The following is an 8,732-nucleotide window of genomic DNA, read 5'->3' on the forward strand; positions in this document are numbered from 1 at the left end:
CCAAAACGTGCCACTGGGACGAGCTGGTACGACGAGATGGGGGAACCCTCTCTAAAAAGGTCGGCCTCAAGTGACGACTCGGACGACGATGTCGTCTAGAGCGCGCTTGAAGCTTACAGAATCGTCGTCGGCGTAGTTTTGCCCCATTGCCCTCTCATGGCCCATACATTTTCAGTTGCCACTTTCAACGTGAATGGCATGAGGGATCATCGCAAGCGCAGTCGCATTTTCCAATATTGTATTTCAATGGAAGTCGACTGCGTTTGCCTGCAAGAAACACATATTTTGGAAGATGTCCCTCTATGGGCTTATGAGTGGGGTGGTGGGCTGCATGCTTCGTTTGGTTCGTCTTCATCCTGTGGCACTGTCATCCTTCTGTCACCTCGTCAGGCGGGTTGTGCCACTAGGGTGGAGACGGATGACGAGGGCCGATTGGTTTGCATTCTTTTCAAGTATCCACAGGGTAACATCTCCCTCTGCAATGTGTATGCTCCCAATCGGCCTTCTGCTAGACGAGAATTTTTTAACACGCTGCCTTCCTTTGTTCCTGGTAGTGCACCATGTGTCATGGTCGGAGACTTTAACTGTGTCCCAGACTCGGGTCTTGACAGACTCGGGGCTTCTGTGTCTGCTAGTCCTGACGCTGGGATGACAGAATTGGACAGATTCACTTCGGCACACCTTTTAGCCGATGTCTGGAGGCATATGCACCCGTGTAGTACGGTGTATACGTGGGTGAGGCCTAACGGAGAAGATGCCTCCAGGATAGATCGAGTGTATGCGCCCGTAAGTTTTACATTTTCGGGTTGCGAGACGCTCAGCTGTCCGCTCTCTGACCATGACACTGTGGTAGCACGTTTTTTTTTGCCTTCCATTTTCCCCGTCGGGCGGGGCCTATGGAAGCTTAACTGTCGGATTCTTGGCGAGGCAGAGTTCCGCCAGGGTTTCGAGACCAGGTACAAAGGATGGCAAACATTGAAGCCGGCCTTTGCTTCTACATCCCAATGGTGGGATGATGTCAAGTTGCGCATCAAACGCTACGCAATTCAGTATTGCGTGACCCGCGCACGGCGTCGAAGAGAACAATTCTCGAAGCTGTGCGCGGAGGTGAAGTTTGGCGACCCTTCGGCTGTCATCGCTTTGCAGACTTATCTCAATGAAAAGTACCACGGTGCCCGCGTCAGGGCCCGTGTCGAAGCGGTGGAAGCCGAGGAGCGCCCTTCACTGATGTTTTACCAGTCCGTTAGCTCATCGGCAGGTGACAGACGCGTCCCGTCTGTGCGCGCTACTGATGGGACCGTGGTTAGTGACCCTCACGGCATTGTCCGCGTATATAAAGAGTATTATTCGAGTTTGTTTACGCGTGGCAATGTCGACTTGTCGGCACAGGCTGATTGTCAATGATATTTTGGGGGGCGGAATAACCACTGTTGAGCTTTGGAAGGCGCTTTCGAAGATCAAGAATGGCAAGTCCCCGGGTTCGGACGGGCTTCCGAGGGAGTTCTACCGAACCTTCTGGGCAATAATAGGACCCGACATCAGAGCCGTCTTCGAGGACGCCTTCCAAAACGGACTGTTAAACCAAAGTCAACGTCTGGGCATGATTACTTTGCTGCCCAAGTCTGGGGACCCCTTGGATCCCCGTAACAAGCGTCCGATCACCTTGTTAAATGTGGACTACAAGTTGCTGGCTAAGGCTTTGTGCAACCGCCTTGCACTGGCTATGCCGCATCTTGTGGGTGATCTCCAGACTTGTGCAGTGAAGGGTCATTGCATCCAGCAGAACTTGTGGTTGATGCGCGACTTGACCGACTTTGTTATTGAGCGTGATCTGCCATGTGCATTGGTGTCTCTGGACCAGCAGAAGGCCTTTGACATGGTGGATCGCGGTTTTTTAATCAATGTATTGGAGACGTTTCAGTTGCACCCAAATTTTCGTAAATGGATTTCTGTTTTGTATCAGGAAAGTTTCAGTTCTGTTATCGTAAATGGGTTTTGTTCCGAGGTTTTTAACGTAGAGAGGGGGGTGCGCCAGGGGTGCCCTCTGTCTCCATTACTTTATGTTTTGTTTAGCGAGTCCCTCTCTCGTCTTTTGGAAAGGGACTCCAGACTTGTTCCATTCGTTGTGCCAGGGGGTGCCAAAGTGAAATGCGCTCAATATGCAGATGACGTGACATGTGTTGTTTCGAGTCTGGGCTCCTTTCGCGCAGGATTTATCTATTTTTGAGAGAGCTACCGGGGCGAAGTTGAATCCAGAAAAGACAAAGGGCCTTCGTCTTGGTAGCTGGAGATACAGAGACTTACCATTCGGTGCGTCGTGGTCGGATCAGAATATCAAAATTAATGGTATATGGTTCGGCTACGATGCACCTGGTGATGTCACCTGGAGCGAGAGGGCTGAGGTATTTGAGAGCAGGCTCGAAACCTTTGGCACCCGCTGGCTTTCGATCCTAGGGAAAGTCACCGTAGTTAATCGTTCTGTTTCGCCCATCTTGTGGTACCCGGGCGCGGTGTATCCAATTCCGCGTCGCGTCCTAGTGCGGTTGGAGAGAGCGATATTTTCATTTATTTGGTCGGGTGGTACAGAGCTTGTCAAAAGGGCGGTAATGTACCAAAAACTGGAGAAGGGTGGGTTAGGGGTGGTTCATCTGGGAAGTAAGTTAACTTGTTTGTTATTTAAGCAGTTGTTTGTAGCGGTAACTGACCCAGGGTTGCCTTGTTCATATTTTGTACGTTTTTGGGGCGGTTTGCACCTGCGTCGATGGGTCCCGGCGCTGTTTAGCAACAGAGAACCGCATAGTAGTACTCCAAACAGGGTGGTGCGTGTCATTTGCTCCGCTCTGATTGAGTTGCCCCCTGTTGACCTGTCACAGCCGGCCCTCGTTCACAGTTCGTTGCGGGATAGGGCCTTGAATGCAATTTTTGTACAGGGACGTCATCCTGTCGAAGTATGGCGTTCGGTGCATTCAAGGCTGAATGGTTGCAGGCTCCGTGACCTTGCATGGAGAATTGCACACGGTGCCTTGGTGACCAATCTGAAAAGGTATCACTGGCGATTGGGTGATGGACTGTGCCCGAGGACCGGCTGTGACAGCTTAGAGAGTACTGCCCATGTTTTTTGGCATTGCCCCTTTGTTTTGAACTTGTGGGAGTGGTTTCAGTCCTGGACCGACCGTTTAACGGGAGACCGTTCCTGGTCGGTAGGACAGGGTTTTGTCTTGTATGGATTAGATCCTCCAGTTTGTTCCGTTGCTGTGTTGCAGCGTATTATCTATGTTTGTTCTGTTGTAAAAAAACTTATTTGGAGGAATAGATGTGATGTTGTTTTTAGGGGGAAATTTGCCAGTTGGCAGGCAGTCCTGGAGGCGGTGAAGTCTGACATTCGCCTTCAGGTTGAAGGCGATTTTCGCCGTTTATCTAGGGCTGCCTTTTTTGGACGGTGGTGTGCTGGGGAAGGGTGTTTTGTTTCGCTGCGTGCTGGTCGTCCTTTTGTAGTTTTTTCATATTTCAGGGGGGGGGGTTGGGCGTTTTGTCTCTGCAGGTCGGTGAGCGTATGTACTTTTTTTTGGCTCGCTTGACCTGAGGTTCGTTTGTAAGAATGGGATGGTTTGGTAGTGCCGTTTGGCCGTGACGTTTTGTATCCCGTATGACGGGTCACGTAAAAAGCACCTGGTGATGTCACCTGGAGCGAGAGGGCTGAGGTATTTGAGAGCAGGCTCGAAACCTTTGGTACCCGCTGGCTTTCGATCCTAGGGAAAGTCACCGTAGTTAATCGTTTTGTTTCGCACATCTTGTGGTACCCGGGCGCGGTGTATCCAATTCCGCGTCGCGTCCTGGTGCGGTTGGAGAGAGCGATATTTTCATTTATTTGGTCGGGTGGTACAGAGCTTGTCAAAAGGGCGGTAATGTACCAAAAACTGGAGAAGGGTGGGTTAGGGGTGGTTCATCTGGGAAGTAAGTTAACTTGTTTGTTATTTAAGCAGTTGTTTGTAGCGGTAACTGACCCAGGGTTGCCTTGTTCATATTTTGTACGTTTTTGGGGCGGTTTGCACCTGCGTCGATGGGTCCCGGCGCTGTTTAGCAACAGAGAACCGCATAGTAGTACTCCAAACAGGGTGGTGCGTGTCATTTGCTCCGCTCTGATTGAGTTGCCCCCTGTTGACCTGTCACAGCCGGCCCTCGTTCACAGTTCGTTGCGGGATAGGACCTTGAATGCAATTTTTGTACAGGGACGTCATCCTGTCGAAGTATGGCGTTCGGTGCATTCAAGGCTGAATGGTTGCAGACTCCGTGACCTTGCATGGAGAATTGCACACGGTGCCTTGGTGACCAATCTGAAAAGGTATCACTGGCGATTAGGTGATGGACTGTGCCCGAGGACCGGCTGTGACAGCTTAGAGAGTACTGCCCATGTTTTTTGGCATTGCCCCTTTGTTTTGAACTTGTGGGAGTGGTTTGAGTCCTGGACCGACCGTTTAACGGGAGACCCGTTCCTGGTCGGTAGGACAGGGTTTTGTTTTGTATGGATTAGATCCCCCAGTTTGTTCCGTTGCTGTGTTGCAGCGTATTATTTATGTTTGTTCTGTTGTAAAAAAAAACTTATTTGGAGGAATAGATGTGATGTTGTTTTTAGGGGGAAATTTGCCAGTTGGCAGGCAGTCCTGAAGGCGGTGAAGTCTGACATTCGCCTTCAGGTTGAAGGCGATTTTCGCCGTTTATCTAGGGCTGCCTTTTTTGGACGGTGGTGTGCTGGGGAAGGGTGTTTTGTTTCGCTGCGTGCTGGTCGTCCTTTTGTAGTTTTTTCATATTTCAGGGGGGGGGGGGTTGGGCGTTTTGTCTCTGCAGGTCGGTGAGCGTATGTACTTTTTTTTGGCTCGCTTGACCTGAGGTTCGTTTGTAAGAATGGGATGGTTTGGTAGTGCCGTTTGGCCGTGACGTTTTGTATCCCGTATGACGGGTCACGTAAAAAGCACCTGGTGATGTCACCTGGAGCGAGAGGGCTGAGGTATTTGAGAGCAGGCTCGAAACCTTTGGTACCCGCTGGCTTTCGATCCTAGGGAAAGTCACCGTAGTTAATCGTTTTGTTTCGCCCATCTTGTGGTACCCGGGCGCGGTGTATCCAATTCCGCGTCGCGTCCTGGTGCGGTTGGAGAGAGCGATATTTTCATTTATTTGGTCGGGTGGTACAGAGCTTGTCAAAAGGGCGGTAATGTACCAAAAACTGGAGAAGGGTGGGTTAGGGGTGGTTCATCTGGGAAGTAAGTTAACTTGTTTGTTATTTAAGCAGTTGTTTGTAGCGGTAACTGACCCAGGGTTGCCTTGTTCATATTTTGTACGTTTTTGGGGCGGTTTGCACCTGCGTCGATGGGTCCCGGCGCTGTTTAGCAACAGAGAACCGCATAGTAGTACTCCAAACAGGGTGGTGCGTGTCATTTGCTCCGCTCTGATTGAGTTGCCCCCTGTTGACCTGTCACAGCCGGCCCTCGTTCACAGTTCGTTGCGGGATAGGACCTTGAATGCAATTTTTGTACAGGGACGTCATCCTGTCGAAGTATGGCGTTCGGTGCATTCAAGGCTGAATGGTTGCAGACTCCGTGACCTTGCATGGAGAATTGCACACGGTGCCTTGGTGACCAATCTGAAAAGGTATCACTGGCGATTAGGTGATGGACTGTGCCCGAGGACCGGCTGTGACAGCTTAGAGAGTACTGCCCATGTTTTTTGGCATTGCCCCTTTGTTTTGAACTTGTGGGAGTGGTTTGAGTCCTGGACCGACCGTTTAACGGGAGACCCGTTCCTGGTCGGTAGGACAGGGTTTTGTTTTGTATGGATTAGATCCCCCAGTTTGTTCCGTTGCTGTGTTGCAGCGTATTATTTATGTTTGTTCTGTTGTAAAAAAAAACTTATTTGGAGGAATAGATGTGATGTTGTTTTTAGGGGGAAATTTGCCAGTTGGCAGGCAGTCCTGAAGGCGGTGAAGTCTGACATTCGCCTTCAGGTTGAAGGCGATTTTCGCCGTTTATCTAGGGCTGCCTTTTTTGGACGGTGGTGTGCTGGGGAAGGGTGTTTTGTTTCGCTGCGTGCTGGTCGTCCTTTTGTAGTTTTTTAATATTTCAGTGGGGGATTGGGCGTTTTGTCTCTGCAGGTCGGTGAGCGTATGTACTTTTTTTTGGCTCGCTTGACCTGAGGTTCGTTTGTAAGAATGGGATGGTTTGGTAGTGCCGTTTGGCCGTGACGTTTTGTATCCCGTATGACGGGTCACGTAAAAAGCACCATGTAGTTACCACAATTTAGAATATCCCTCAGATACTTCTCTCAAAACTCAAATTGTGTCTAGACCTACAGCTGTACAGTACTATGCAGGTTCCTGTTTGTATACATGAGCACTGTGCAAGGGATGTGCGAACTATAGAGAAACATCAGCAATCATCTCACCCGATGGCCAGGTATTGTAATTTTTTCAAGAATACTTTGCTCATGATTTCCTTATAGGAAGGAGGGTAAATTCTTTTCATTATCTTTTCAAATGTTTCCCCTAGCTCTGACTTAAAAGAACCTCTGACCTTAAAATATTGTGAATGATTCTGGCTGAATATTTATCTTGCAATTTATATGCAGGTGTGCACCCTGATCGAGTTCTACAAAAAGGATACGACAGTTTGAGTGATATTAAAGGTAGTCTGTATAGGTCCCAGATTATACAACGCTATAATTTTTACAACTTTTCAAAAAGTACTTCCCTTGAAATCTTTACTCTCCAAATTGTTTTCAGACATTCTATATGAGCACACAAGATGATTGAATGTCCCAGTGAGGTACATTTCCGCCAAGGTGGGTAATAAAAACTGTTGAAGAATTTTGAACAAATGGGTGACCATATTTGATTATCTGGCATATTTGGGACCAATAAAGCATACCTTTAACCTTCAGCAGTTGAAGTACACTGCAAGTAGGAAAATAATTTAAGTAACATTGCATATGGTCCGTTTCTAATTCTAGATCTAGGTGGGATCTAAGCTTTCCAATTGTTTCACAATAGATATATAGTACTTAACATACAATCTTACCTCATTCTCCTTAAAAGAGATTCCACAATTGTTGTCAAGCGTTTCTTCATTCCTGAAGAGTGAACCACATAACAGATATGGGTCAATTGGAAGTCACAGTGCCAATTAGGTTGATTTTGTATAATAAAGATCTTCATTTCCAACCACAAAGCCAGTTCATTAGATTACGATCACCACATCCATGTAATCCCAATTTAAAATGAAGGTGTCAAGTGTGTCCCATGAACCGAGCATGAAAACCAATAACCTTTTGTGTGCTTTTTACGTGACCCGCCATGCGGGATACAAAACGTCGCGGCCAAACGGCACTACCGAACCATCCCATTCTGACAAACGAAACTCAGGTCTAGCGAGCCCAAAAAACATACGCCCGCCGACCTGCAGAGACAAAACGCCCAACCCCCCCCCCCCCCACTCAAACATTCAAAAACCTACAAAAGGACGACCCGCACGCAGCGAAACGAAAAACCCCTCCCCAGCACACCAGCGTCCAAAAAAGGCAGCCCCAGATAAACGGCGAAAATCGCCTTCAATTTGAAGGCGAATGTCAGACTTCACCGCCTCCAGGACTGCCTGCCAACTGGCAAATTTCCCCCTAAAAACCAAATTACATCTATTCCGCCAAACATGTTTTTTTACAATAGAGCAAACAAAAATGATGCGGTGCAACACAGCTACCGAACAAACTGGAGGGTCTACCCCATATAAAATAAAGCCCTGCCCTACCGACCATGAACGGTCTCCCGTAACACGGTCGGTCCAGGTCTGGAACCACTCCCATAAGTTTACTACACAGCAACAATGCCAAAAAACATGAGCAGTACTCTCTAAGCTGTCACAGCCGGTCCTAGGGCACAGTCCATCACCCAATCGCCAATGATATCTTTTTAGGTTGGTCACCAAGGCACCGTGTGCAACTCTCCATGCGAGATCACGGAGCCTGCAACCATTCAGCCTTGAATGCACCGAACGCCATACTTCGGCAGAATGACGTCCCTGGACAAAAGTTGCATTCAAGGCCTTATCCCGCAACGAACTGTGAACGAGGTCCGGCTGTGACAGGTCAACAGGGGGCAACTCAATCAGAGCGGAGCAGATGACACGCACCACCCTGTTTGGAGTACTACTATGCGGTTCTCTGTTGCTAAACAGCGCCGGGACCCATCGACGCAGGTGCAAACCGCCCCAAAAACGTAGAAAATATGAACAAGGCAACCCTGGGTCAGTTACCGCTACAAACAACTGCTTAAATAACAAAAAGGTCAATTTACTTCCCAGATGAACCACCCCTAACCCACCCTTGTCCAGGTTTTGGTACATTACCGCCCTTTTGACAAGCTTCTGTACCACCCGACCAGATAAATGAAAATATCGCTCTCTCCAACCGCACCAGGACGCGACGCGGAATTGGATACACCGCGCCCGAGTACCACAAGATGGGCGAAACAAAACGATTAATTACGGTGACTTTCCCTAGGATCGAAAGCCAGCGGGTGCCAAAGGTTTCGAGCCTGCTCTCAAATACCTCAGCCCTCTCGTTCCAGGTTACATCACAAGGTGCATCGCAGCCGAACCATATACCATTAATTTTGATCCGACCACGATGCACCGAATGGCAAGTCTCTGTATCTCCAGCTACCAAGGCGAAGGCCCTTTGTCTTTTCC

Source organism: Apostichopus japonicus, chromosome 17 (genome assembly GCF_037975245.1).
Source record: "Apostichopus japonicus isolate 1M-3 chromosome 17, ASM3797524v1, whole genome shotgun sequence".
Lineage (NCBI taxonomy): Eukaryota > Metazoa > Echinodermata > Holothuroidea > Aspidochirotida > Stichopodidae > Apostichopus > Apostichopus japonicus.